Here is a 27,780-nt window from a genome sequence, read left to right on the forward strand (position 1 = left end):
GTATGGAGTTTGGATTCGCTTCACGAGAGACCCCGAACCACCGAAACGCGTCATCTCGTTGCGCGCTCGACATCCCCGGAAATAGATTTAACGAGTTTTTTTACGAGACATCTACAATGCGCGTACTCAACCCGCGGGACTCGAGCACGCGGAACCGTCGATCCAGCGCGGAGCCTTGTTACCGTTTCCACGACAATCCGCGAGCTCCGTCGCCCTCGGAGCGGTACGGCTTCGATCCTTCTTCTTCCAAGGAATTGACCAAATCGTCGCTTGAAATATTTTTCCACCCTGGAGAGGAGCTATCGGCCAAGAGCCAGCAACCCGACGACGGTTCGAGGCCGTGATCTCGCGGAGTCGGCCGGTTCCGGGTCCAGCGGGGGAACGAGCTCGGCGATTATGGCGTCCCGGGTCTCGAATGGGACCGAAGATGACCCAGGTCACCCGCGAGACCACCTGCTGCGACGTCCGCGACAGCGATTCTATGGAGACATCTTACGTCGCGATAATATCGAGGCATGCCTCCTCGTCCATATCCTTGCACGAAAGGACGATCTCACCGTCGTCGCCTCTGCCGACGTCGGTGACAACGCGATTCGTCGTCGAGAGCGGCACGTCTTCCAGACGAGCAAAGGCGCCGTCGTAAGTGGGAGATCGAATACTTTTTCCGGGCAATGAGCTCCGAAAAATGTCGGAATTCCTGGAGCATCACTCCGCGGAGTCCCACGGAGCGTGGAAAAGGTGGCCAACCCTGGTGCGAGGAGAGCCACCGAGTAGTCCCCGGGTCGCGCTAACGCGTTTCGATCGTTTCTCGAAATCCCGTTGCCACGGTCGAGTCTTCGTCCGCTTTGGTTGCCTCGTCTTCGAGGTCGCGGTTACGCGACTCGGATCGGATTTGGCCCGCGACTCGGCTAACGAGCCGCCCGTAACCGCGGTAGGAATCGTATACAAAGAGCGGGAATAACCGTTTGCATTGCTCGACATCGCTTTAGTCGCAAATTGTCCGCCGGGCTTCGGTCCGTGAATCCAGCGAGCCCTGACAGGAGATTAAATCAGGAGGAAAACGCGTTACGAATCGATCGACGCGACGTTCGAGACCGTAACGCCGAGCGGGGGCGAACAGTGAATCGCGGATGCCGCTGGAGGTGGGCGCGAGGAAAGGGACCTCTCCGGAGCGAAATTCCGTTCTCGGGCGCCTCCGAAGCCGCGACGCGGAGTCCTCCCGCTATCGATCATCTCCGACGGCCGAAAGGCGTCTCTCCGCGTCCGCGCCGCCGGCGCGAATCCGTGGCCGATCCTCCGAACGGGCGAAATCCCGAGGGGCCGGGCGGCACAAAGGCGGGCGAGTCGCGGCGCTCGCGTCCATCCATCGTGGGCAGGTCCCTGGCCCCCCGGGCCCGGGATTTGTGCTCGTTGCGTGATACATTGCGGTATCTGGCTCTGGGACCGCGGTCGCCCGCTGGGCCTGCCAAAAGGGTCCCACTCGCCCGGCCGGCCGATGCCGTCCTCATCGGAGACGAGGACGAATCTCCCGACGTTCCGCAAAATTCCGACCCGCGGCAGCTCCGCGGAAATCGAATACCTTTTAATCGAGTCGTCCTGAGTTTACGCGGAGGCAGCACCGCCGATCGTTCCCCTCCCCGACTCCTCGCCCGTCCTCGAGACGATCTCCGACACGGTCGGATGACGCCGCTCGCCGAATCGAACGTCCAGGAAAAGCCCTCGCCTCGGACTGGACTGGGGGAAATTCGCTGCTGCGACTCGAGGGCGATCGAGTCAGGCTCCTTCTTCGGAATCCGCCGCGCTCCCCGACTGGCGTTTGTCTGGCGACTGCCTTTTCGCGCCGCCCGTGCCCCGGCTTTAATTAATAATCGGGAAAGCGCAAAAGCGGCGGTTCCTCTTTCACCAAGTAAGCGAGTCGGCGAGCATTTCCTTCCCGGTCGGTTGACTGGCTCGACGGTGAATGGCGTTCGCGGTTGGTGCGAGGCGAGCTTTGATCCGCGCTGGCATTATTTTTCCCCGCAGGGGCAACGGTCGCGTATCCCTTTTCCGAGTGGCGGCGTCGCCCTAATTGGACGCGCCGCGAGCGCGTTATCCGTTCGATCCATTGGTGACGGCTTTTGGCGCCGATGCCAGACCCCGCGAGAATTCGCTCGACGCTCGGGGGAGCCTTCCTCTGGTCTCCGGTTGTCCCGGATTCGGTCCGCCTCGGCCGCGAAGGAGCGGGAATTCTCCCGTCTCTTCGGCCGCCGTTTTTCGCCGCTCGGACGAATTCCGGCCGATCGGTCGAAAATTAACCGGGCACTTTTCCCGATCGATGGAGTCGTCCGGGCGGCGCCACCGAGCGCTCAAACGCTCTCGCCCGGGGTCTCCATTAAGCCGGGATAATCGACCCCTCTTTGCTCCAACCTCATCTCGCCGACCGAGCGTCCTCTCCTCGTGGCCTCATATCCGCGAAACAGGATTTCGAGGGCTCGTTATCCGCACTCGACGCCTCCCCGGCACCGACCGGGCGGGTCTACGACCTGGCCGATCCTTTTGGCCGCCGAGTTTCCGGAGAGAAATTCCGCTAGAGATCCAGAGGGAAGCGGCCAAAATCCGAGACGGGCGAGGACCCTCCCGAAGACCCCCCAGCCACCGAAAGGGACCGGCCGGGGACGAAATCGCCGACGAGGCCGCGACATCGCAGTTCGTTTATGGTTCGGAGCTCGATTCGAACGAAAGGCTAAGCCGCGAGAAAGCGCGTCGGATTAAGGACGTCGCGGCCGGAGACTTTTGTCCGAAGACGCGATAAGTTTCGTCGGCGAGTCGGCCGACCAGTATTCGAGTCTCCCTTTAACTTTAATTGCCGTGAAATTAAGCAGCCGCGGGAGCGCCCCCAAGTCGCTTTTCGGCTCGGCTCGTTCGGGAAATCTCGACGGGGACGCGGCGTAAAAGCGCGGCGCGCAAAGCCGGGTTGCCGGGAAATTCGACGCGTTTCTCCGCCTCGCATCTGCCGTCGGGAAGAATTTCCATCCTCGCACCTACACGGAAGGATTAAGTGCGCACGGGAAAGGCTCCGGTCGTCACGCGCGTCCGCAAATCCTCGACCTCGGCGAGAACGACCGCCGCTGGGGAGAGGGGAGAGGCGTGAAAAAGCGCGGGAGGGATGCAAAAAATCGGCGCACGATCCGACAATGGTCGGGTCGAGGGTGATTTACCACGGGCGCCCCTCGCGACTCGCGATGACGCAGTGATACGGATAGCCGCCGGATGCGCCGGAAACTAAACGGGCGACTGGCGGAAATGACGCGGCGGTCGATCCGCCGGAGCTGCGTCGCGCCGCGGGAAACTCGGACGCGCGGAAATTCCGCCGCGGACCGTGCTTGGATATTAATCCGCGCTATCGCGCCCCGGAGGTCTCTCTCGAGTCTCGGGGCTCGAAAGGGGCGCAGAGGAAAAATGCGTCGAGTTCGGAATCAAGGGAGACTTCCCCCGGCGGAATCGATAGTAATCGAACGTCGCGCCGTCGTCCGCTCCTCGGATCCGCGGACCGGCCGTCCGGGAAAAAGGGCGTAAAATCGAGGGGGTAGGCCGCCGCTCGGGGATGGAAATAAAATCCGGTGGGGTGGAACAGGTGACGGTGGCGGAGCGTCGGAAAAAAGGATGGACTCCGGGCAGCGCGTGCGATAAATCTCCATAAATATGTATGAACGTCCCTCTTGCGGGACGTTCTTCTTCCCGGAACGTCCCTCGCGGAGGTGGCGCACGGCGTGATTGCGATATCGACGATTATTTATTACCGGGCTCGTTTTTATTCGTTCCCGCGTCGGCGCGCGCAGGAATAAAGGGACTCGTGGCCCGGCGGGGCCGTTCGTTCGGGTCACGGTATCGAGTCGGCGAAATTAATTACTGCCCCCGTTTCGAACGGGGCCAAACCCGAACCCTTTCCGCGCTCTCGAACCCAATCGAATTAAGTGCACGGCCGAAAGTGTACCGACTGGAAAGCAACGATAAACACCCTTTGATGGGAAATTTTGGACCGCGCCGCCTTGACCCCTCGCGCCCGTCGATTCGCCGAGCCAAGCTCGAATCGACGCGTGGTCTATTATCGCGGAAATGGAAGTCCAATATTCGAGCTAATGGCGGGCGGCGGGAGGAATTCGAGCCGAAGAAGCCCTTACAAATTGCGCCCCGAGGCGCCTCGACGAATGGCGCGTCCCGCGACTAGGAAGCCGCACCCACGTGACCGATGCGGCTCCCACCGCGGCGTCGAATCCTCGAAATCGGGTCGGAATCGGGACCGATTTCTCGAACGAGCCTCGAAACCGGAGGATATCGCCGCTTCCGTCCGGAGATAATTTCCCGAAAGTCGCGGTGAAAAGCCCAGGCTGCGACCTCGGCCCGGATTCATTGTTTCCGCGTCACGAGAGCCGCGCCGGAGCCGCGGCGTGTACTTAATTAACCGGAGTTTAAAGGATTATTTTTCGGGAGCCATTCCCGACTCGCTCCGGATTAGCCACGGTCCCAAACCGGAGGTTCCCCAGGATCCGGAAGCCGTTCTCTTTTCCGCGAGTTGCCCTTTCCCAGCGGTTAATTATTCCGAGCAATTCTGAAACGCTCCTGCTTGGAAAATTATTTCGCGAGGTCGCGAGGAACACGGGGCGGAGCCCACTCGGTCCTCGTTAAATCTGGATTATAATCGAGCAGGTTTCGAAGCAAACTCGACGATCGAAGCCGGTATTAATTTCAATTGTCGAAACTCATGGAACTTTGCGCGTCGACTTCGAACCTAGGCGAACCTAGGCGAACGCTAGCGTTTGCCCTCGCGGAACGACCGGAGTTTCGAATACCGACATGACTACGGTCTCGAACGCCACTCGTCGTTTCCTCCCTGCGATCGCTTAAGGTGAAGTGAAACACGTCGAGGAACTTGATCAACGTCGATAAAGACGATTTTTCTAAATGCCTACGTTGCCGACGTTCGTTTTTATATTGACAGCTGTGTCGAATTATATTGGGTATTGTACCAAATGGCATATTCCACCTGTCGTTTTCGTACAATGATTACGAAGAAATCGAAGTAAAACTCCAGAAATCCTCTGGATTCATGCCTTCTGGGCCCTAATTGACTGCGGAGGGACCCCCTGCGCCATCTGTGATTTCCAGGCCAATTAAATTTTCACTCCGAGACCTCCTATTACCATCGTTTTAGCAAAGAAGCGCATACAACAATTTTTTTGCCTTTATCCCGTTCAAATGCGAGTTTATCGATTACCAGAGTGTTCTAAATTGTCGTAAAATTGTCCTGACCCTTTCGATTCTCATATCAGGGCCTTTGATAATGATATACTGATCGAAATATGAGAGCTCGACGCCATTATGGTTCTGATTTGGGCTGAGTTAAAAAATTTTTTTGAAAAATCCACATTTTTAATGTGTCAGGACAATTCTTAGCTGATCAGGAGTGGTGTGTCAAAGTTTTGGACAGTTTGGCCTAATACTCTTAAAAAAAGTGTTGTATTAGAATCGACTGATTTGAAGGATGTTTCACTTCACCTTAACGCGAGGTAACGCGACACGGACGCGCCGCGCGACGTTTTCCTAAACGCGCTCGAATTCCGATCGATCCTCGAATTTTCGCGATAATATCTGTCGTAGCGATAAAATATGGAGGCTCGGCGGGCGATCGAAGCGCGTCGGTTTCCAGTTGAAATTGCACCCTCGATGAAATCTCTCCATTCTCTTTTCCGGAGCGTATCAGCCGCGGAAACGCGCGGCCGACTAAATGCCTCCACCGGGTGAATTTGAATTACGTATAATTCAGCAACACCCAGTCTGCTCCGGGCCGGCTCCGGACCGGCTCCGGACCGGCTACGGGCCGGTCCGGCCTCGGCTTAATTGCGGCGAAACAATTTGCTCTCCGATGAAAATTCCAGTGACGCGCCAGAAGAGCAGCGCGTGCGGTAGTACAATTAAAAGGATAATCATTCTGAAGGAATTCCGATTTCGGGATCCGCGATTCAATGACCGAGACGACGCAATTTCTCGCAGGACCGGGCCAAAGTGCCGCGCCTCTTCTCTGCGAAAGAAATCGACGCGATAATTGTTACCAAATACGCTTTCTACGATCCTCCCCTGTAGTGGGGGCGAAATCGATATTTCCTCCCCTCGTGCGGGCACCGCTTAGCAGTTTTCCAGCGAAGCACCCGAGGGGAGATGCAAGAGGTTTAAACACCCGAAGAAATAGAGCACCCCTTTTTATCCATTTCGGGTGAACGGCGTAGTTGGCGGAATAACGCCACTCGCGTTTCCGGGCGGAAGATGGCCCCGAGAGCGAGGAAAGAGGTCCAGGGACGGGGGCAAAACGGAGGGATAATTCATTGTCCGGATTAAGTACGAGCCCGTCTAGCTGCGAAGCGCCCCTCGCGCGGCAACGAAACGACCCTTTAAATTATCACTCCGGGATTTCGGCTGCTCGGTCTAAAAATGCCCGACGGCGAAGCTACGAAGGGCGAGAAGAAACGAAAGAAGGTGCCGTTTGCATCCGCGCAGGCGAGAAGCGCTCGGTCCGAGGTGCCACGCCTTAACGTTAATATAACCATTCGCAGCTGCACAAACGCGATACAGGCCACCGCAATGCGTATTTGCAGCCGTTCCGGTTCATCGGGACGACGAAGGGAACGACGGGTGGGGGCACTCCCGAGGGGAAGGGACGATATAAGGGTAACCGAGCCTGGTAAATACGGCGATAAACACCGAGGACGGTGGGTCGTTTGGACGCGTTCAACGAGAATTACGACGGGGCCTTCCGAGACACGCAGCCTCGAGACGTCGCTTTTTGGAAACCCCCCATTGGTCCCCTCCGGCGGAGCACCTCGGAGCGCCCTTCCAAGGACGAAGATCGACCTCGCCTTGCCGGCGAGATTTCAACCGCTTCTCGAGGTACGTTCGGGCTTCGGATATCGAAATTGCATGAAACTCCGCGGAATGGATCGACCGATTTTAATCCTTGCCGGGGAGAACGCGCAACTCGAGACCCGGGAATACCTTCTCTTGGAGTCGATGTCAACCCCGGCGTTTCGCGCTGGAAACGCAACAGGCCGAAGCGGGTTAATTCCGGGCACGGTGCCCGAGGGAAATTACAAGAGGGACGAGGACCTGATTGATACGCGGGAAAATAACGCGACGCTTCTCAGACAGAGAAGAGCCGGCGCCGACCCTGCCTCTCTTCCCTTTATCTCGCGCCTGTCGATTTCTCGATGGAGGGCACTTTCTTCCTTCCTAGGCCGAGGGTAGGGACCTCCCTAGGTAGATCGGTCGCAGTCGGTTCGGAGCCACCCAAGAACGATCTCTTGGGCACCCCAATGCTCGGTCCTCGAGTCGGCCCTAAAAACGCACTTTTTTATCCAAACTTCGATGACGGGGGGCAAAGTGGATCCAGAGAAAACCGTGGACGAAGAGGGTAAGTTTCGCCGGTACCCGTGTCAAGGGAAACACGACGCAAAAGGAGCGAATGCGAAGTCGCCGATGCGACGAAGGAGGGAAACTCCAAAACCCATTCGGAAGGGGCAACGGGCAGAGATTACGGTTGCTCGTATTCGACGCCGGTTAATGCCGTATAAAGAGTCTCGGTGGCCACCGCCTCGAGGAGGACACCGCAAAACGAGGAAGTCGAGGACCCCAGGGTGGAGGAAACGTTAACAAAGGTAGGTGGGACCGATAGGAATTCCACGCTATTTATAGAGGGGGCTATTAGTAGCCCGGGGCTTTCTCCGTATCGCGAATTGCCGAACCCAACGACAAAGCCTGCGTCTGTCGCGCGCGGAGATTCCGCTGAACTTTTGTCGATAGGAATTACCGTCTCGGGGGTGCCTTTGCTCGAGACACCCGTCGAACCGTGCTCACGGTCCGCTTCCGGGGTACCACCGGAGGTCGCGCGAAGCTCCCTTCGGTGAACTCGAAAAGGGTTCGTTGTCGGCAAAAGGTCGAGCTCGATTTCGTCGCGATTAAAAAACGGCGTCCCGACGCGAAGGAGAGCGAGACGGGGGCGCGTCGAACGTGGAAGAGCGAAAGGACCGTCGGGGCGATACGACCGAGTCGTTCCACCGTTTCATAAGGTTGGCCGTCGATGGTTGAAAAAGTACGGCGCGTTGCCCGCTTACGGGCGTAAAGCCTGGTCGAGGTCGGACGTTACGCGCGTTAAAGATTAACAATCCATTAAGGTGGAAAGGAGCCAAGACGGTAGCCGCCTTCTCGAGATCGAGGGGCAGAGGAGACGGGCGGAAAGCACCGGGCGGTCGAAGAGGGAAATCGGAAACGGAGGGTGGAGAGGAAGGTCGCGCCATTTGGCTTAACGCCACACCTCTTGAATTATTTACCTTTCGGTCTTTCTCTCCCTCCCTCTCGCGTCCGTCCCCATTCCTCGGATTCTTCCTCGCTCGCTCTTAGAGGAGTTTCAATCCGTCTCGATCGATGCCCTCCTCGAGGGAGACGAATCTTTCTCGTGTACGAACACGAATTACTATCCCTTTCCGCCCGGATGGCCTCGGCGAGAGCACCCTCTCCACGGTACACCGCATAAAAGTCGCGGTGCATCATCGTAACCGAAGTCCCGTCGAGTAACGGTGCATTCTGCTAGGGAGGGAAAAACGAGCGAACGGACCTGGCTTCGATTTCCCTTCCGGACGTCGCGGATCCGATTTCCGACTCGCGTTTCTCCTGGCCCCGAAAATGGCCGGCTCGATAAATAAACGATAAGGTCGGTGGACCGTGGAACCCTGGGCCAATCGTTATCCCTCGTTTAATCGAACGAATCGACGGGAAGGATCCGGTCAAGAAAAGCGGCGGTACGCGTTGCGTCGAGGACGAAGTCCGAAAAGAAGTCCGTCGCCCGCCGAGCCAGCTTCCCTGCTTCCTTCGTCCTGCCTTTCCAAAAAATGAAGCGGCTCCGAGCCGACTCGGACCACGACGCGTTCCTCGGGTAAGAGACGCCGGCGGCAATTTGCCTGCCGGAAAGAAGAAACGCGGGAGTAATTCCGAGCATCCCTCGGAGGTAGGGGCGACGACGCGCTCCGGACGGCCTAGAAAACAATGAATTACCCCTCTCCGCGACTTGGCCCGCCGTAATTAAAACGTAGAATTAAATTATGCTCGCGACCGCGTCTATTAATCCGTTAATTAATTAATCCGAGGGAAATAAGAGACCCGTAATAATATTCTCCAGTCGAGAGCCGGAGGGGGGCAGAAGTCGGCGGCTCGGTCCCCCGAACGACGTCGGTCGGCTCCTCGGGGGTGCGGCGTCCAGGCGGTCTCCCTTCCGAGGTACTTTGCCCGCAGAGTCCGAGGTTACGCGTCGTAATGGGTTCCACTCCGGCGCGTCGCGCGTCACGCGGAAGGGATCCATCTTCCCGGCCCCACGGCCACCGCGTTCGTCAACGCGAATAGCCCTCTCCCGCTCCCCGGCTATCTGCGGCCCGCCGCTGCTTCGAGAAACGCGAAATTGATTTTACACCTTTGATTTATGCAAGGCGATCGGAGAAAAAATATGTAATATCGGCCCCGTAAAGGGCCCGATATCGCGCCGCGGCGCGGACACTCTCGACTTGGTGCACGACCGATCGTTACGGCTTCTTCGGAGTTTACCATAAAACGCCCGCGAGTTACGGAGGAGCCGCGTTTAATCGCTCCTAGGAAAAACCCCGGCCGCTCCCACTTTTCGCGGATCGTTGCGCTCCTCTCTCGGAGTCTAAGGAATCCGCACCCTCCGAACGCAAATTTACCTTTTCGGTCGTAGAAGGCTAAAAGGAAAGTATCGGAGCGAAAAATTGAATCTCGAGGTTGGCGGAATTCTCGCGATTCGCGCCGAGTCGACGTCCGTGAAGTTGGCCCCTACTTTCTCGAAAATTAAACATTTTTCTTTCGTACCATATTGTACCCACTTAGTCCCTTATTGTCCCGGAACAATTATCCTAATTTCAATAGTTAATTAACAAATTAAAAAAAAAAAAAAAACTTTTTTCACCTAGCCCCTACATTTCGAAAATCGATATTTTTTTAGTTGGACCGGATTGCACTAGTATCGAGAGAAATGTTGAACCGAGGACAATTTGGGGCAAAAAAATGGTATACATTTTCGAAAAAGAAGGGGTTCGCGGATAGGGTACAAGCGGGTACAACGTAAGAAATGTGACTTTTCTTGCGGGAAGGCGAGGGTCGTCGATGCGTATTCCTGTCTCGTCCACGGTAACGAGAATTACGATCGCGAACGACAGCGGGGTAGCTCCTTCGAGGGCGTCCGCGAGTCCCTCTCCGTTCGAGGACTCGAGGGGACGGCCAAAGCCGGAGCGAGTCGAGGTGGCCCGGGGCTCCTTCGGTCCTAATAACGACGCGGAATCGGTAAAAGGGAACCGACGTTCCGAACTCCGTGAGATCCCGAAGGTACTTCTCGAGCCCCTCCGAGTGTAAACTTATAACGACCGCGAGGTAGGAAAGGAGGATACGGATTAGGGGCGGGAAGAAGGAGTCAGCGGGGTCGCCGTTTGCCTTAGCTCGCGGCAAAACCGCGAAGACGCCACCGTAAGTCAGCGAAATTGAAACGCCCTGCCAGCGGTGTTCATTTCGCAGGATCCGAGGGACCGGAAAGAACGAACGTTCCGATTCCGGGACGATCGTTCGCATCCTCGCGCGATGAAAGCGGAGAGGTACCTGCCCTTTCGGGTACGCTCTCGAAGCGAGGAAGGAACGCGATAATGGGAATCTCCTCCGGTCCTGGCCGAGTTCGCTTCTCACGCGTTTCGTGCGAAGCCTCCACAGCCTGTGAGGCCCGCGAGAGATCCGAGGAACGTCGCTCAAACTCTCGGCAAACAAAGAACAGGACGGGCGACGTCGAGGAGGTTGCATCGCGTTCTACCACGCGTACGTCGCACTCGGGTGTCGAACGTTGTCGCCGCAAACCGTTTCCACTTTTTATCGCGTTTCTCGCCCTTTACAATTTGGAATGCAACGAGAATTCTCCCACTCGGACCCGGAAATTGCTCGGGGACGGTCTCCCGAAAGCGGATGTTAGACCCAGAGGGTGGCGCGTATCGGCATAGTTTTCTTTTTTAGATCGGCCGTTCCGCGCGGTCGTAAAGTCCCCGAGCCGAGGCGGTGGATGGTCGGGAAACTTTTCGCGGGCGAAAGCATCCGCAACGATTCGTTTTGCGACTTCGTAAAAACGCGTTAACGACGACCGGGGCCAGGTCGGAGCACACGGTCGCGCGTAGAAATCCGTTAGGCCGTCTTAAACCCCGAACGACCTCGTCAGGTTCCTCCATCGGGTCGCACGTAGAGGCAATCTTATCGGAGCCAGAGTTTCGTCTCACCTCGTCCTGCCGCCCTCGACCGCAAAGGGAGAACGCGCCGTAACCGCAGCTGCAGCTTGCCGCTAACGCGCTCGAGTGCTCGGAAGGTGCGGAAGTGGCGAGGAATGCGAGACGAGGTAGGGGATAAAAAAAGGAACGTCCGGGGTTCTTTGCGGGGCGGAAGGAACGACTCGCGGCCTTTCGCGGCGATACTCGAAGCGTCCGCGGCTAAATTTCTCCGCGTCCCGAAATCTCTTTGGCGCGCCTTCTTTTTTCAATCGACTCTCGCGTCCGCGCTTTCATCCCCGAGTTTTCTAGAGAGTCTGGCGGGAAACACGGCCAGGTACGGTCTTAAGGCGAAAGCCGGGAAAACGTTTGCGGATTCCAGGGAGATTTTAATGTTTACCGGTCCACCTTTGGCGCGTGGCCGCTGTTTGAGAATCACAGGTGACGCGGTACTCTCGACGAATCCCGAAATTTCCTGCCGATTCGAACGTACGACGCGAAAAATCGCCTTAACCGTTTGAGTCCCAGGCAGCGCGATCGCGCTGTTCAGATTTTATGTCGAGAAAACCCAGCATATTTCGAGCCTTGTGGACAACTGACGGTGCGTCACCGATTGTCAAAGTCGCTCAGATTCACTGACCCAAGTACATTACACAGCTCCTTCTTTCAACCTCTTAACTTACAATATCGTGTGAGAGACGTGGTAAATCAATCGGGCCAAACGTGAACAAAACGTGTGAGAGATGTGGTATGTCAATCGGGCCAAATGTAAACAAACCGTATGAAAAGTTACGTTCAGCCAAACCGTGAAATGGGCCGATGTATGACCGACACTTCTGTTGTTTATGGCACGTGCTATTGGAATTTAAATCGTAACGCAAGGGTGTAAATAATACATCTTACAATTCAAGAAACGCTATCGCGCCGAGTGGGATTCATCGACATAAAATAAACAAAGCGCTATCGCGCTGTTTGGGTCTTCTCGTACTCATTTAGAGAAAGCGCGTTTGCGCTGTTCGGGATTCTTCGACAGTGTTTTTTCAATACTCCCTAGGACTCAAACGGTTAACCTCGCGAAGCAGCCCGAAACGGAGGGAACGGAGACATCTCGACCGAGTTCGTTCGCGGAGGAGCGGAATCGGTCCCCGGCGAACCGTTGGAGCGAAAATCGGTGCCGGAGGCAGGCGCTCCTCCGCGATCCCGGGACGTCCGGTCGATTTTTCCCGGATAGAGGATTCGACGAAACGGAAGCCACGGCCGCTAACGGGATTCGTTCGGCGCTCTAATCCGCGGCCGCGCGGGGACTCGTAACTTTCCCCGGCCGGCGCTGCTACCAAAGCTGGATTAAACTCGAGTTTATGTATGAATTATGTCGCCGCGTACGCCGGAGCGGTTCGTACGAGGACCGCCGACTCGTTAGTCGGGAAAGGCATCGAAACGTCGTCGGGAGCAAGCCGATGGACCGAGCCCTCTCGTCCTTTCCCGGTGTCTTCCAGGACCTTTCGGGAAAAGAGAGCGCGTATCCGGGCGAGTGAGACGGCCGATTTACGTCGGTTCGGCAGAATCCGCGTGGAGGAGTTACGGAGAAACGAGTCTTGCACTCGTTCTTTCGATCGGTGCTCCGCGGCCGAGCCCGATTCCCCTCGCCGTCGCGCGGACGTCAAGGAGGTCCGGAAGTTTCAGGGAATTTCCGGAGGCATCGGTTGTCCGGAGAAATCGTAGGTGACGCAGCCGCGAGCCAGGAGGTCGTCGACGCCCTGGAATGTCTAATAACGAAGCGGCAGGGCGGAGCGAACTCGATAAAGCCGCCGGTGGCGCGAAACGTACGGCGCGAAGGGGGCTTTTTCGGGTCGTCCGGGAGAAATTTCGTACAAACGATAAATAATCCGGCACGCCGGAGAAATGCCTTCGACGCGGAGCGGGAGGGCGTTCTGTCGAAAATGCCAGGTAACGATTCCCGGGAACCATTTTACGGAACCGTCGCGAGGACCTCGGCTCGTTATTAATTAGAATAAAAAATCCACGAAGAGGAACGTTCCCTCATTCCCTCCGGCCGAACGTTCCTTCCCAATCGGATCGAATCGATCGCTCTCTCGTCGACGCGGCCAATGCCCCCTATCGCGGACGGCATCTCCGGGACGTTCCTCGGAAACTGTACGAGGGGGCGAGATCGACGCGCCATCGATGCGAGAGAATGCCGGCTTAACGCGCTACCGAGATTCGATCGAGTTACCCAAAGTCGAAATACCTCCGGCCGGAGTCCCGAACGACTGGGATTCCAGTGGCCCCTGTGGCCTAAAATGCTTTATAAGCGAGACGAGGAACGCGCGATACCCGAGGGCGGTGGACAAAAGACCGATCGACGGGGTCGGAAAAGTCTCGACGGATCGGGGCGCCCCTCTCGAGGAGCCTACTCTCGGTCGAGAGGACGGCTGTCGAGAGCGCGATCCTCCCGGGGAAAGGCCGATCGCTCTTTGCCGAGTGACGGGGCCGACGGAGCCGACGGGGCCGACGCCGAGAGCTGGCTCAACGATGCCCCGAAGTTGGCCAAGCCGCCGGACCGGGCGGTCGCTACGAATTCCGAGGGACCGGCTCCTCGGTTATGACTCTACTCCGACCGATTACTATAATTACGCGGCGACGCGGTGGCTATTAATGGACGGGTTATCTCATTGCAGCATCTAATTGCACTTGCTGACTGCTCGGGGCTCTTTCGGGGCTCCTCGCTCGGGAATCGGGATCGGCTTTCGGAGGTCAACCGGTGCCATTTTCTCTCTCTTATTCCGCGCCGGGCCCTTGGCGTTACATCCGACACGGTCGACCCGGCCGGCGCGTCCACCGGCTGACGACCGGTCGCACCTGGCCACGACTCGATCGCTTCACGTTTCGACCGGTCCGGTCGAGCGGAAGAATTCCGATGCGCGATGTCTCGCGCGGAAATAACCGCCCTGGAATCATCGGATTTCGACTCGCCTCGACTTCGCGGGGGAGAGGCCGATCGGATTCCGATAACGAGGGCGAACCGTCGCGTCCGAGCGGCGTCCGATTATCCACCAGGGGAACGAGCCGAGGGAGGATAAGGCACCGGCGACGGATAGGGATCGATGAGGGGTAATCGAGGGTAATCGGGGGTAATCGGCGGTGGCAACGCGTCGCGTCGCGTCGTCGACCGTTCCGGAGGTCCTGCAGCGACGACGCGAGATCAAAGGATCTCATCCCTGCGGATCGAATGGCGCGAAGAGTGTCCAGTTCGGTTAAAAACGAGCTCCGTCGGGCCTTCTTTCTCCTTCCTTGGACGTCCTTTCTCTGCGGGCCCGTCTCTCCGCGGTAATAACGTATCCGGCATCGAGTCTCGGGCTACCACCCTGAGCAAGAACCAAAGATCGTGAGATTTAAACCGGATCCCCGGCGCAATATTAAATTCCACGGCGGCGATCCCCTCCGCCTCTTCCCGAGGGCCGTCGACGTCTCCTCTCGTATCTGGCCCCGGCTTTGGGCCCGGCCCAAAGATGAGAGGTCTCGGACGAGGGCCCGTCCTCCCTCGCCCGATTCCCCCGGTATTCAATTATTGGATAAACGGGACGAGTCTACCCCTAGTCGATTCCCGGCCACGATAGGACGTGGGCGCGAAGGAAAAATCGCCCGCGATGGGCCCTAATGGACGCTTTGCGGGCCCCGTCTGCGATTTCCACCGCGGGTCGTAACCAGGTGGACATCGTGCCGAAGTCAAAGCGACAGCCACGAGGACGGTCGGAGCGAGATGGCGGCAGGGTGCCGGATGATCTTCGAGTAGTTAAAGTCGACTCGTAAACCACCCCTTCGGCTGGTCCTCTTTCGAGTCGCGCGACCGAGAACGCGGATACGCGCGGACCCGAAAGCGCGACTCCCGTCGACGAAAATGGTAAAACGGTGCGATTCGGAATTCTAACGATACGCTTTAGGAACTCCTTTCGGTAGGTAGAGCACCACCGATGGCGCTCGCCTGGGTGGACCGCATAATAAATCGGGTCCCGATAATCGGAATTCTACGCTCATCCGGCAGAAGTTGGCAAACGCGCCGGGAAAGGGCGCTGCCGAGAAAGTTGGGGCAGTAAAACGATGAGAGTAATAAGTTTGCCCATAGTTTCTCCATACCTCGGCGCATACTTGGCAGGAGCGACCCGGCGTTTAAAGAGGATCATCCGGAGCAATTGCCTTTCCCTCGCGTTTCTTAAGAGCATCACGAGGACGTCGCCAGTTTTCTCGAGAACCGCGACCAACGCTACGAAGCAATCCCGAGAGCCCGACGACTACGCGACATCTGTACGAGATTCGCGTCCAACGCGGCCGGATTTATCGCTCACCTCTGCGTTTTCATTTGCCACATTACGAGCCGATACGCGCGACAAGCGACATAAATCCTCTCGGACGGCCGTCGGGGGAACGAACGCGCGTGGGCTAGGTCGGTTCTAGCGTGCCAATGATACCGCGGCGATACATATGGCGATATGGACGCGCGTCTTTTTCGCGACGGAGCGGGTGTAAGCTCGCGGGGCTACCGTTGCGAAATTCCAAGACGCGCTTCTTGATATCCGCGTCCCGCGAGGGCCTCTTCCCCGTTTTTCGAGGTGGTCGACAAAGCTTCCTTCCCTCCGTCCGGCCGTTACCGAGCACCGGGTCCTCGAAGGACGGACGAAGACGAACGCCATCGAACCGATCCGCGGGGTCCCGAGGAGAGCCCGAGAAAAAAAAAATATTATCCTTCCATTCTTTGCCGGGATGCTGACGTTCGATACTTCGCGAGTGGCCCGGGTCGACTTCCTTTTTCCGCGAGAGAAGTCGGAGCACGCCCCACGGCCGGGCCCGGCGGGTCCTCCTCCGGGGGGCCGCTATCGGGATCTCGGCGCAATCGGAGGGATTACTGCTGCAATTGCGAGCCCGAGCCGCACACTTCCGGGGATCGAGGGCATTGATATTCAACTAGGCGCACGCCACGGTAATTCCAATCCTGGCGTGCCCCGGGGTCCTTAACGGTAGGACCCATTTTCCGTCGGCAGCCCTCGGAGTCCGAGCGGGAATAACGCCGCCACGCGCGAGCCCTCCACCCGAAGACCGCTTTCCCACGAGGACGCAAAGCCGAATTTTCCGGAGGAATCGCGGACGCGGGAGAGGCGTGCCGCGGTTTCAGCGCGCGGCAGCCGGCGCGGGAGGGGCGGATCGAGAGAACGTCGTTCCCCTTGGCATGCAGATCGAGCACACGGCGCGGGCTTCGTGGCCGGCTTTATCTTCCCCGGGGAGGACGGGCTCTGAATATAAGATTCTCCGATACATTTTTATCGCGGATAAAACGTTGCCTTCCTCGGGCGATATCCGCGGCCGGGTAAACGGGCCGCAATCTTTGGGGACTCGGGGCGGCGCGTGTCGATCGCTCCTTCGCGTACACCTGCCGCGGTTCCCGATCGATCGTCGCCTCGTCGACGGGCCGATCCTGCGGGGGGCGAGACCGGCTCCGGAGCTCCTCGTTCCGGGCTCGCCTCTCCGCTGATCGGATTACTCAGCGAAAGCTTCTCCGGGAAATTTTATCCCGCCGTTCGAGATTTTTATAAACGATAATCTCGGAAAGTGTCCCCCTTTTACCTCGTCGGACCGGAAAAATATTTTCCGCTAATGTGCCCTGGGTTTCGAGGGCCGCAGGGCGGAAACCCGGTGTTTGGCGCTTGAATAATTAACGAGTGACACGGCGCGACGTAATTCCCCGAATTTCCGCGATGTACCCGCAGTGCGGATTTATGTCGATATTTTTTCATCGTCTCGAACGGGCGAAACGCGGCGGAGGAGAGTCTCAGGTGGGAGTGGAAATAGGTCGGACCCGGTCAGCGCTAAGAAATTCCTTAACTTTGCTCGAGGTAATTCCTTGGACTTAAAACCCGAGCAGACGAGACTCCACCGCGAGGTGGCTTCCTATTAGCATAAATAATAAATGGGGTAGAGTAAATAGCGAATGTGGCGGAAGGTCGCTTTTCGCGAGCCGAGTCGTTCCGATACCAAATGTCCTTTTCCGCCGTTCGACGTGGAGGAGCTTTTGCAGAAGGAGCGTTTATTTGACGAAGTTTTACGATAAAGTTCAACCGTAAAAGGCAAACGCGAACGTCCAAGTAGCAGCTTCGGTCGACCAGTCTCCCCTGAAAACTTACTCCATAAAGCGGTAGATTTGTACAATAAAGTACCTCTCTTATTCTACTAGATTTCGCACTAAATTCGCGGCATAAAGTGGCAGAAGTCGTTAGGGTATCCCAACGATCATAAAAAGTTGAAAAGCGGGCGAGAAGGCCCGGTGGAACGGGGGGAGTTAAAATTATACAACGACGGCGACAAGGTAACGACGGCTCGCGTTTTACTCTCGTAAAACATCGGGAAAAACTAGGAAATGGCCTTTCCCGCCTACGCGAGTTCTACCTCGGATTCGGCGATTAAATCTCTGCGCATCCTCCCAACGACCTGGCCAGTTTTTTCTGGCGGCCCGTATTTTAGGGGATTCTCTTTAAGGACATGACTTTCCTTCGTTGTTTCTCGAATCGGAACCGTGAACGGATTTCATCGAGCTTCCGTTCTACTAACAAAGTCGCCGGAAAAAGAAATAAAATCTCCCGAACGTCGACGTCGAGTCGAAGAGGGCGTTCGATCGCCCGCAAGAGCCGGACCTCCGAGTACGAAGTTTAAGGCGGTATATAAGCGACCCCGAAGGTAGCACTCCTTCCCCGTTCTTACGGGAAACGTCCAAGTTTCCGCCTACTACGAGGCGTAAAACCCCGCTCCTCCTCCCATTGGAAACAAAAAAAAAAAAGGAAGAAGAATTATGCTCACGTAAAATAAGTAAAAAAAGTACTCGCCTCTCGGAAACGGGGCCGGAGGCTATTCGCGAGAGGACCGGAGGAAGAGAAAACGGCGATTCTCTTTTCTCGGGGAATCGGGATCGAGCTCCCCTGTCCCTTGCGAGTTCCGAAGTTTCCGCCATCCGCGGGGCGCGAGACTCGCTCCGTTACTTCTCGTCAGGGGCGGCCGCGTTCGCGGTGAGTTCGCGCCCGTTATATCGCGACTTACGGGCGGCGCGGCCGAGCCGAGGAAAAGCGACCGCGTTCATTTTGATCCAAGCCCGGCTTACGGGAGTCTTCCCCGGGCGTTTTCGGCTCGACCCCGGGGGACACCTCTGCCCGGCGTCGCGCCAAGTGCGAGACCGAGTCCCACCTCGGTCCTCGGTCCGACAAATTCGCTCGTCTCCGATACGACCCCATGGCCCCACCGGATCGGGTGGTCGGGCCATGGGGCGCGCGTAAAACCGTTTACGCAAAGGAGCCACGTCCGCGTCCTCCAATGCGTAACGCATAAACCGACGGACGCTCCGCTCTTCGCGAGTAACGACCCGCGGCCGGTCACGCCGTCGAATCGCAACCCCGACACGAGGGGATAAAAAGCGCGGATTCGCCGCCGGCTAATAAACCGGTAATGGCCGCGGTGACCCGCGGCGGGGAAAACTCCCGAAGCCGGCGACCTCTTTTTCCCCACTCCTCCCTCGTCGTTTCTCGTGGCCCGAGCTGCCCTTCTCCGTCTCCTCGGGGGACGATTCCTCCAACGGTCGAGTCCTTTGCAGAACTTTCGTCATATTTTCGTATCGGCCCTTCAGGACTGCTGCGAGGAACAAATAACGGCCCGGAAAAGGAAATTGCAACGAAAGATTTTCGGGACTTCGCGCGGTCCTCCAATTCGAGGTGCTAATTAAAATCGGACGAGTCGAGCAATTTCGAGGCGAACCCGATCTCAAAGGCGGTCCCGAACGAGGAGCCGCGACGGGTGTTTCGGGGATTGCTTCCCGCTTCCTATCCGTGTACCTTCTTATTACGTTCCATTCTCTCTCTCTCTCTCTGCCCGTTTACGTTTCCCTCCGTCTCCTGGATTTCGAGCGGCGGAGACAGTTTCCCGAAAACGCGCGATACGTGCGTCGCATGGAGTCGGTACACCTCTCGCTGCGCGGACTCTCCGGCTGCCGGGTCCGGTTCCCCGGTCGGATCGATCTCCCGTCTCGTCGAAACCGAGTCTCCTAGCGGAAGCGCCACGGAGGGGAGGGACTCGCGTCGAACCGGATCCGCGAGGCCGGTCGCGGAGGATCCGATCTCGGGAGCTTCCAGTTTTAACGTCTCTCGCGTCGGATCGTTAACATCGTTAACATCGATAAGCGATAAAGACGTTCCGGGCTCCACGCGAAATGGGCAGCGACATCCGGTGGAGCGGTCCTTGGTTCCCCCATTAGCTTCGCGGGCTCTTAAGTGGAGCCGGATCGTTCCGGAGTTACGGAGATTACGCGCGGTCGGGGCCAAACTGGGAAATTGGACCGAGATCTTCCTCGACGTCGTCGATCGCAAACCCGAACTACCGACCTTTTCGCTCTTCGGCAAACGGACGTCGCGCGCGAACAATTATTCCCACGTCCGGCGAGCTCTCGCGAAAGTCCACTCGGACTCTACGCGATTCGCGCTTTGGATTTCTCCATCCCCGCAAAAGGTGGATCTCCTCGGCAACGAGGGGGAACCCTACCGGAAACCGATCCCCTCCTGACGATCGGTTCGCGTGCCGGCGAAAGACCCGACTCGTTCCAATCCGACCACGAAAAAAGCAACGTTACCGCATGGATAAAAAAGTGCTCGCTTCTCCGGCGGTATCGTACCTACTCGGCGCACCCCGAACGTTTCGCGGACCGACAGCGACAAGGAGGTATCGACGCAGCGACGATAGCTCCGTTGCGACAACGGCGCGACTTTCTAAGGTAATACTCTCTCGACGGGTTCCCTTCTCGTTCCGACGTCGTTTCCGGTGATATTTTCCCCGCGCCCGGGATTGTCCGAAACGTCCCGCTTCTTCCCGAGTCGCTCCTATCCTCCTCCGCGAGGACCGTGTTTGCGCGACAAAAGGTTTGCACGGCAACGCCGTGTCAACCGTTGAGCAAACGGTCTCGCAGGGAACGGCAAATTGCGAGCGACCGTCTTGCCATTGTGTAAATTCTGTAATGGCTCGCTCGTTTCGCTCGTCGCGGATTTATTAGCGCCCGGGACGAGCGCCTCCGCCCCCGTTGCTTTCTTCCGGAACGCTTCTATTTCTTCTATTTTCACCGGAGGGGGTTCGCGAGTTCACGGGGCAGTTGCGTTCCCTCCTCGCGTCCGCCTTCCCGATACTCTACCGCAATGCCTTGCACCCTCGGAAGCGCGATTCGATTCTGAACCGACACCGCGAGGACGTTCCGAAAAGGACGACCGAGCCGAGGAGCGGGATCGTTTCCTTGACGGCGGATTTTCGATCGGACGAAAAACGCCTCGACGTCCTTCGAGATTTCACTCGCGCGGGTGTGCGGCTGACAGGTTGTTTGCGCTCGATTCGCCCCCAGAAATTCGGAATGCGTCTCATCGGATGTCGCGGTTCTCGGGGCCCGTTTGCAGACCTCGCGAGAGTCTTCGACCCCCGGGGGTGGTTTACGAAAAATTCAAATCCCGTTGGACGCGTTACCATGGGGTACGAGTCAAACGGCGAAAGGCGCCGCTCGACGTTGCGTCGACGTCGTTCCGAGTTCGTCCACGACGAGGAAGCGGTGACGTTAATCGTTTTAGAATTGATCGAATAATCTCCAGCCGCGAATTACCTTGATCCACTTCTGGCATTATCTAATCGCCCCGGCATTACCCGGTTCCACGGCATCCCCTGGATTCGCGGGAGACCACATCGAGAAGCCTTCGAAACGTCCCAAGGAAAAGGTTGCGCGACGCATACCCTCCGTCGTCGCGCAGCGGCGAATTTTCTCGCCTCTGGATTTTCGCCAACCGAGACAATTTTTTCTAAAAAAGGCTGCGATTGGGAAAGAGGAGATGCGAAAACGACGGAGAGTTCGCATCCTTTAAAAGAGCTCTTTCCCCTCGAGCACTTCCAAAGACGATTCGACGGGACTTTACATCCCGACGTCCTTCGGGTTCGCTTTGCACCTTGTCTTTGCCCCTCGTTTCCTCCTCGCGTGGCCGAGAGGTGTAGAGTCTTTAAGTTCCGTTTCCTTTGAACCTACGACCCCCGCCCCCTCGACGGTGCTCCTCTTTCATCGGGGATCGAGTTCGGAGGGTCCTTCTCCCGTTTTAGCGGTCCCAGACTCCGAGCACCTCGCGGGCCTTCCGTTCGCCTGCCGGGACCGAGGCGGGACTCGCGTCTTCCTTTCAGGAAACTGGGCGAAAACTCCGAGCAGGCGGCAATCCCAGGGAGCGGTAAGAACAAATCCAGCCGGTAAATTAGCCGGGGAAACTTCGAAATTCCATTCCGAGTAGCCCGCCCGGCAAGGGTCGCTTTGATGCAGGATAAATACACCGAGGAAAATGCCCGCTCGGTCCATTCGGCAGGAAGGCCTCCGTCGAGACTCGGCAGTGCTTGCCCTTTAACGCGACATTTCCTTCTATATCTCGTTATTATTCAGTGCCTCGGCGAGGAAGTGTTTACCGACGCCCTCTCGGCGGCGTCGAGCGAGAGGAACTTGCCAACGGAAGGCAGAAAATGAAGGAGTCGCGGACAGACGCGGATTTAAATTAAGGCGAGAGAACCCCGCGGACTCGCTCGTAATATCGATTCGACTAATGCAAGATCGAGATTTTCCAGAAAGACCAACGAGCCTATCCTCCGCTCGCTCGATCTTCGACGAACCGGATGGCGGAGGCACTCGCCTTTTCGCCTACGCGAACCGTAACCGCTCCTTCCCCAGGGTCACGAGAGCGCGATATCACGTGCATCGAAGTAATATGAAACGTAATTATCGTTAAGCGCGAACACGAGCCGAGGCTTGTGACGCACATACGTATCGCGGCGTGCATCCGCCACCGCTCATTTCGCGAGTCTACCGGGTTTGCTTTAACGCTTTGTCGTCCCACTCGTCGCGTTGCTCGAGACGAAGCGGCATTAATAACTCCTAGAATGTCCTCCAGAGACGTAAAAAAAATCTGTAAATACCGCGTGACCGTCGTAAGTAACGCAAAAGCGATTGAAAAAAAAGAATCGAAGACCGCATCCGAAAGCCGGCCGTTCGAGGAGCCCGAAATCAGTAGAAAAGGGAAGTATCGATCCGCGCGTGAAGACGAAGGATCGAAGCCGTCGGCATGCCGGAAGTTTTGCGGTCTCGTCGGAGGGGAAAGAACTTTGTCAATTAGACCCCAGACGGTGATCACGGGATAAACTTTTCCTTCGGTCTTGCGGGGATATATTCCATGACCTAAACGCGAAATACCCTACTTCTTGGCAATACTTTCGGTCGTTCGTTCCTGGTGGGCACGTACTTTTCGCCAAGTTCGTTCGCAGAACCCAGGGGCGCAAACAACTCGGAGCATTAACGCGAAAAACCGGAAACCGAAGACACGTCTTTTGGTTTCCAAGTCGCGCGATCGCACGAAATCTCTTCCCCTCCCCTCTCTCTCTCTCTTCCTCCGGTACTTACGAAACGGATCCGCATTTTTGACCCCTTGCTTCTTTCACGCGGCGATATCGCTCGCGACGTCTGACTTTATCGGAATGTACAAAAAGGGAATCCGATGCTTCGTCTTATGAAGCGAGAATCGTCACGACTTTTCCACAACTCCGGTATGGTCTAGTGGCTAGGATACCTGGCTTTCACCCAGGAGGCTCGGGTTCGATTCCCGGTACCGGAATACTTTTTTTTTTTATTCCTCGATAATTTATTTTCACCGACTTCCGACAAATGTATACCGATTGATGTAATCGTGCGGTATCGTTGATCCGTGCTTTTATCGAAAAACGATTACAATTTCTAGGAAACCGACGCTCCGCGAGGCAAGAACGATATCTTTTCGGACTGTCTCCGAAGAAGCGAAGTATTGCTCTGTTCCTCGAAATAGGTACTCCGCGCATATTAAGAAACTCGGTAGAGTTTCGCGCCAAATATATATATAGAGGCGCGAAACTCAGACCTAATCATTATCTGCGATGTTCAGCCTGGCGTGTCAAATTGGACAATGAATGTTGTTTTTTGAACCTCTTGAATGAGGAAAGTCAACTTTAACGAGGCCATCGAGAGTGGACGATTTTTCTGCATTTTTTAAGCTATGAACGAAACCGATTGGTTCATTTAATACAGAGATGTGCATTTTTTAATATTTCACTTCGCTTGGGTCGCTTGAATTTTTCCGTCGATCTTTTAGTTTCTTAAGGATTACAGGCTTTTCGGAATTCCTGGCGACTGGCCGATCCACGGCATAGTCCTCGCGAAACTAACACGCGTCGACCGTAATTTCCAGCAGCCTCCTTGGGGTTGATTCCTCCGACGTTTTCCTCCGTAAATTATACCGGGGTATATACGCGTATATAACCGCCATTATCCGCGGATGCATACAACCGGCTCGGAACAAAGCGAGAACGATAAACGAGCAGTCCTCACGCCATCGAGATAGAAGGCGGCACACGAGCCCTCCGCTCCAGTTCGGCTGCTTCCACGGATATTTCCAAGTGCGGATACCGCAAACTTGGGAGTTGGCGAGGGCTCGAAATCTGGTCGATTGAAATTTTTCGACCCCCGGAGCCATACACTCTCGGCTACGACGCGATCGATCGGGAACTCGGTTTTCGACTCGCCGCCACCGACGTTGTCGCAAATTGAAACCAACCCCCGCGTGGCGTTTCCGCAACGGATTGTCATTACCTGCTCGCTCGAAAACTCGGGAAAAAGCGCACGCGTCGAGGAATCTTTACGCTATCATCCGCCCGAAATGCATAAATATGGGCGGCACCGCCGAGCAACGCGTGATAACTATCGTATAGATTAACATACATGTTTACCGATCCCGACACGTTCGAATGCTAATTTTCGGTGGGCCGAGCGATGCGGCCCGGGAGACAAAACTCCTAGATACGAAGAGATTCTTCTTCGCGGAACTCGTTCCCCAAAAAAAGGAGTCGACGACAAAGAAGGATACGTCCGTTACGTAGGGAGCACCTGCAGCGGAAGTCGAAATTCCCGGGTGCCAGGGAGAAATCCTGTTAATTCGGGCGGATACCCGAATCCTGACTTCCACCGTAGTAATCCAAACTCGCTTCTTGATTAAATTTTCTTCCGCGATTATGCGAAAACGACCCAAACGATCCAAACCCGCATGAATATTTAATACCAGAGAACGAAACGGAGCAAACCGTCGACGCATTCGCCGGGAACGCGGCGTTTCCGCGACGGCGACCGATGGATTCGAGGAAGGAGGGAAGGCCGCACCGGATCAGCCGCGCCGGAGGGGTGATCGGTTTACGCGTCGCAAGGACCATTAGCGGATACCGCGCTTTCCTGCACTTCCCTGTGCCGTCTCCGCTCACGGCGCATCGAATCCCGGACGACCGTCGAGGCGAGTCTTTCGTCCGCCACTTGGGTGGAGGCCCGATGCCGGCCGAGCGGTCCTCGGGCGTTTATTGCTGCAAGAAACCGGCAGAGGCCAAGTATCGAGAATTTATACGCTCGCTGAGTGAAGACGCGGGGGTCTTTTTGCGGGGCCCGGTCGGGTCGCGGATTCGCGGAAGCCCGGGCCGATCTGGCCGCAGCGGGGACAGATGGGGAGATTATCGCGGAATTGAGACGTAGGCGAGGTTCCCATCCTCCGGTCTATGCCCGGGACCCCCGAGGCCGGGTCGCGTGCCGGGACCGCGTTATTCAACGCGCCGAGCTCTATCCGGATTCGTTCTTACGGGGTTATTACGGGGCAAACAATAAAATTGCGGGGAATCTCGTTGACCGATAAGACCGCTACGAGACGACGAGAGGAGATCGGGGAGCGAGCGGGATCCCCCTCCTTTGCGCGAGGGCGTAGGGACCCTGTTCTGTACGAGGTTGTACAAGACCGAAGGGGCGAGATCCTAACCGAGCTTGAACTCGATCGGGATCCGCGAAATGAAGTTGTTCTAATTATCGATCATGCGAGTGAATAAAACTAACGAGTATCCGTCTTTGTTCGCGGACTAGCGGAAGAATTTAAGTTAGCTAGTCTAGAGAGGCTATCAAAATATGATGAGCCTAGCCGTGAAATAGCCGAAAAAGCCGTGAATAGCCGAAGTGAAGGAGCGTCCCGATGACGGCCTGAGTTAACCGAAGCCTGAGTTGAACTGAGCTTTTTTGGTTGTTAAGCAAGACGCTTCCCCTGCGTCTTGCCTTCGGGTGGGGAGCAACATTGTCACCGAGTGAGTTTCCGATCGCAGGGTAGTTCGCAGAAGTGCGCCCATAAATTCCCTAAAGAGGGTTGCTTAAAACTCCGTAGAATTTTTCAAACACGTCTCCGTCATCAAGCAATAAGCCAGTAAAGAGGCCCTCGCTGAGTTTAACCCTCCTCGAGGACTCTCACTGATTTATGCTAGTCATTGGAGTTAACTTATGGCCGCCCTTGCCCAAAAGACAGCCAAATTCGGGAAACCCTCGAGCGACATGTGCGGTCCAGGCGGACGGACTTTCTCCGCGGAGCGTATCCTAAACAGACCCGAAGCGCGATCGATCTTCCGGCGTCGGATAGAAAACGCGGACGAAACGGGGGAGGACCATTACGGTAAGTGGGTCCGGTTCGATCGCACGCATCCACGGGCGCGGTGACATCGCGAAATACGCCGGTGATCCTCTTAGGTGCTCGCGTCCACGTTCCCCGAAAGCGGCCTCGTTCTCTCGATATCGCCGATGCGACCTGCGAGTGGCGAGCGAAATTAAAGTGCCCATTAATCCTTCGCGAGCGCGCGGGGATGAAAACGAATTCGAAGGAACGCGACTCGCGAGAACGTATCTCGAGCGAAATGGGGGGACCGATCGTAAAAGCGTTGGAATCGGGATTTGTAAAATTCGAAAATTTTCCACCCGATCGGCCGAGGACCGCGAAACGCTGACGTCGACGTCCGGAACGAATCGAGCCGGGAAAATTGACCATGCCTCGGCCGATAAAATTGTCCGACGCGCCATTCGTCGTTATTCTCGTTACGGCGCGATCGGTCCGTGACAAGTGTGACCAACACAGGAGGCGGGAGAGTTCGGATCGATGGGACCGAACGGCATCGGAAGGGACGGCTCGGTGCCGATTTCTATCCCGGGAACATCTGCGGAACCGTCCGCGCACGTAGGTTAATTACGAGAGATTTATCGCCGGATTATGTCCGCGATTACGCCCTGTTTGATATGCCGCGACCCTCAAAATTCATACGTCACACTTAGGCGTTGAATATGTAGCAGTCCAAAGTTCGCATCCCGCGTGGAATTTTTGCATATTTAGTTTGCAATTACTCCCTTAACTACCCCCGACACGCACGCGGCCATCTTTCCTCCCTCGCTGGAACTCCGAGGAATCGATGGAACTCGTCCGGCCCGAGAACGGGCCCCGAGATATCCCGAGACAGGATTTTTTCGGAGACGCGTTGCAATTTTTCCGCCGCAATTCGGCGGGGGTGCCACCCGGGAAAATCACCAGAGGACGGGAGCGAGGCAAGGGTGAGAAACTACGGGAAGTAATCTCTGAGAAGTACGTCGCGCCATTCGCCTAAGCGGCAAATTTTCAATAATAGCCGGGAGCGTGGATTTCGCGGGCGAATCGGCTCGGAGGAGGGAAGGGCAGGGACGACGGCGGCCGGGTCTTTAATCGACCCTTGGAGCCCGAAGAGAGAAGAGAGCCCGGGACCGTCCCTTGTCCGTGTCACCGCACCCTCTAACACGCAGGTAATCACGATTTAATGGCTCAATAACGTCCGCCACTGCGCCTCGCCATGGACCCCGAAACGATTTATCGGTCCCAGCCAGTCGATAAATTCACTTTTTGAGTCGTATACGGACCCAACCGGCTCCGCGTCTCGTTTGGGGCTCGCGATAAAACCGCGCCGCTGCTCGGGGACGATCGCGGGACGCGACCCCAGGGTTCGCTGGCCGAGATCTCGTCCGTTTCGAGGAACCAAGTGCGGTCGATTCGCCCGGCAAAGTAGAAACCCGGAGATATTTAATCTTTGGCCCGATCGAAGTCGTCTCGCCCGTGGCACCATTTTGGTACCGAGTCGGCGGCGATATCGGACCGCCGCGCCGTCCGGACGTTATCCCGCGGATCGCTCGGCCGCCATAAATAATAACGAAGGTTTTTATTGGCAATAATATTTTACGTATGATCGAGGAGGGTGGGCCGTCGCGCTCTCTCGCGCGCACTCGCGCGGCCCCGCACGCACGCCCCACACCTCGAGGGACGCTCCGCGGGACGCTACGCGGGACCTTCCTCCGGGACTCCCGCCGGAGAAAAATATCGTCAATGCCCCGGGTGATGCGACGACTCTCCTCCTTTTTTATCCGGCCCCGCGCCGTGCCGCGCCGGAGACACCGTACATAACCCGGGGTCGCGTGTATCGATAAGCGGGAATTATTAATAGAGACCGTAAATTCCCTAGAAATAAGAGGAGGGAC

General features: G+C 56.6%; 1 protein-coding gene and 1 non-coding gene across 3 annotated transcripts in view; one reads left to right on the forward strand and one right to left on the reverse strand.

Moving 5' to 3' along the window:
- The window catches only part of LOC105697688 (mannosyl-oligosaccharide alpha-1,2-mannosidase IA), a 152,688-nt gene that overhangs the window by 68,722 nt on the left and 56,186 nt on the right, over positions 1-27,780 (reverse strand). The window lies entirely within an intron of this gene.
- Positions 22,952-23,023, forward strand: Trnae-uuc. Its single transcript has one exon. It is a non-coding gene; the product is annotated as a tRNA-Glu (tRNA).

This window comes from Orussus abietinus, unplaced genomic scaffold (genome assembly GCF_000612105.2).
Source record: "Orussus abietinus isolate OABI.00-Male unplaced genomic scaffold, Oabi_2.0 scaffold39, whole genome shotgun sequence".
NCBI classification, from domain to species: Eukaryota; Metazoa; Arthropoda; class Insecta; order Hymenoptera; family Orussidae; genus Orussus; species Orussus abietinus.